The sequence below is a fragment of the Schistocerca serialis genome, chromosome 2 (genome assembly GCF_023864345.2).
Source record: "Schistocerca serialis cubense isolate TAMUIC-IGC-003099 chromosome 2, iqSchSeri2.2, whole genome shotgun sequence".
In the NCBI taxonomy this organism is placed as follows: domain Eukaryota; kingdom Metazoa; phylum Arthropoda; class Insecta; order Orthoptera; family Acrididae; genus Schistocerca; species Schistocerca serialis.
Genome location: NC_064639.1, coordinates 506303806 through 506306860, shown reverse-complemented (window position 1 = coordinate 506306860; position 3055 = coordinate 506303806).

The window sequence follows — 3055 nt, the reverse complement described above, 5'->3', positions numbered from 1 at the left end:
TTGGACCTTAGTCGGTACGAACTTATCTAAGGCGTACTGGACGATGTTTCTGAATTTTTTCCATTTTTGTTCCACATCCTCTTCCTCAGAAACGCAGACAGGTTGGTTGCAGGCCCTCAACTCGCCTGCTCCTAGCGAACATACGGCCATCACTGGCACCGAGGCAGAACCAGCTTTCATCAGAAAACACAACAGTCCTTCACCGTGCCCTCCAATGAGCTCTCGCTTGACACCACTAAAGTCGCAAATGGTAGTGGTTTAGGGTCAGTGGAATGCACGCTACTGTGCATCTGGCTCGAAGCAGTCCTTGAAGTAACCCATTTTTAACAGTTCGTTATGTCATTGTGGTACCAACTGCTGCTGCAGGTCTAAAACAATGCTCCAGATCCATACGCCGAACATGACGGTCCGTCCTCTCGGTGGTGCCACGTGGCCGTCCAGAGCCCGGTCTTCTTGCGACCACACACTCTCGTGACCACCACCACCAGCAGTCATGTACAGTGGCTACATTCTTGCCAAGTCTTTCTGCTATATCGCAGAGGGGATATCCAGCTTCTCGTAGCCCTATTACACTACCTCGTTCACGCTCACTGACGATTTTATAATGGCATCTTTGTTGTATTAAAAGCATTCTTGACTAACCAATTCACCACGAACAACCTCGAAGGTAACTAACGCTCACGAAAGTTACAGTGGGTACTTAAAGCAAACCTGATCTGCAACTCCATAGTGGCGCTACTAGCGCCACTATTATGCAACCGGTGCGAAATATGAATAGACATCGTCTTTCAGATGCCTGCTAACTTTCATTTACGCCCCAACTCCTTGTTGGTGTTGCGGTTTTTTTCCGTCAGTGTATTTCAAGTTGCAATTTTTTGAAAAAATCGTTGACTTTGCAATGTCTTTGTCTGGAATTCCTGCTCCAGTTGAGAGTTTTTTCAAATATTGGGAACATTTAATATGCAGCAAGGGATAGACTTTCAGTATCTACTGTCAAACATTTGCTAAATGTTGAAGCTAATTCAGAACGTTTTTTGTGTATTTTTTGATATAATTAAAACAAACAATTTCTAAAAAAGAAAGTCATGTCTAGTGAAAAAGGTATCTGAATAAATGAAGCTGAATGTTTCAGTTCACTGTTATGGCTTTCAAGTCATTTCAAAAATATATCTCGGGTACGACACGAAAAATAAGGTCGTATGTCCTAGGCTCAATAAAAAAAAATGGCCAGCGTACGTTTATGGGACTTCTATTGCGTCTTGCAACCAAGGGACGTTAAGTTCGGCGCGACTGTCTAGAGGCCTGTGTGACTGGCGATGCAGTGTAACAGAAATGTTAAAGAATCTTAACTGGGTGTCACTTAAGGAAAGGCGGCGTACATATCTCGAGACTCTCTTTTGAAAACTTCAAGAACCGACTTTCAGGACATAATTAATGAATATTCTTCATTCCTTTACGTGTCTATCCCATTATGTTTGCACTGAAAAATTAGGCAAATAACATCCGGCATTCAGACGTGAAAACAGCTATTTTTTTCAAGCTCCAGCCGTGTTTGGAACCTGATGGTAACATATGGTACAACGATAAGTACCCTTTGCCATGTACTTCAAAGTGGACCGCACTGCATTTACGTAAAAAACGAAAATTTTACGAATAATGCATCGGCGATAGAATTAACATAAGTCTCCTTGCCACTGAAAAAGATCAGAGTACTGCCTCGGCTTCTGTAAGAGAGAGAGAGATGGATGAGACGATTCAGCATGACGGCTATTCACACCATCTGTCTTCCTCCGCCAAAGCGGGCAGCAGAACAAAGCTCTTTCATTTGTAACTAACTGGATCGATGAATACGTTTCATATCGGAAAGCAAGGTAGCAATACATAATTAATCATTCGACGCTGCACCGGACGTCGCACTAGATGGCATAACGACTATGTAGAGTAGAACAGTCTTCAGAAGTATATAGATTGCTCAAGTTGTTTTCTAGGAGTGCCTGAAGGAGCAGTCTGTCTCGTTGAAAGATTTGTGTCTAAACTTGTCAGTTATTATTTCGCTGGTTCAACATGACGACACCAGATTCCTTCTCTGTTCGTCCATGCGTACAAGCTTTCGCGCCTGCGCATAGCTGCAACGAGCTGTTGGAGGGCAGTTTGCAATACTGCCTGTGTACACTGCGGACAGAGCCACCTGGTAACCGATCACGTAAGCTCTGCGCTCCGGACGGGAGACAGGTCGTAGATGTCGGAGCCACCTATCGGCCAAATAGACAATGAGGCGTTCCCAAACAGCTATTGGCGTGCGGCGAAATCAGCGCCGTTATATCACGAAAAACGCGCCAAAAGCATCTGTGTGTTGCGCAGTAATATGTAAATTAAACGTAACTCTAATGTAACAAATAAAATATTCCGTTGGCACTAGACGCATCAATATAACTCCAGGTTAAGTAAGCGCGCGATTTAATGTCAGGTTCATTTGTATAATGCAACGTCAGATAAAAACTGACGACAAATATAACTGGAAATTAACGTGAACGACGAATCTTAGTTTTCTTTCGTTTACGCTGTATGAAACTTGTATGGCAACCAGTTTTTAATACATTTTAAAAAATTCTATTGTAGTAAGCTCATATTCCAATGCAAACTCCCGAAGCAATGCCCACACTTAAAACATCACTGTTAAAAGTAAGGAAATGTGATGAACTAATCTTCGATCCGTACAGGAATCAGTGCTTCTTATATAAGGTATACACTTGATAAGGGGACATAAATGTTGAAAACAAAAAGGAGCTGTTTCCGTGAGGCCTATATGTGAGACAGTATAGGTTAAGTTCTGGACAGAAAACGTAGTATCATTTACGAATTTGATCTCTTTTCATCTAGGAAAGATAAGCTCTTAAACCGTCATTGCGAAGGTGTGTTCTTTTAGAGACTTAAAGGAAACCTACAAAGGATCGAGGCAAATACGTGCCATACGCTTCGATATGAAAGCAACACCAACAGTCTAAGTTCACATACATAATTTTCATTTCGCTCTGAATTGCGTGTCATTAGGCAC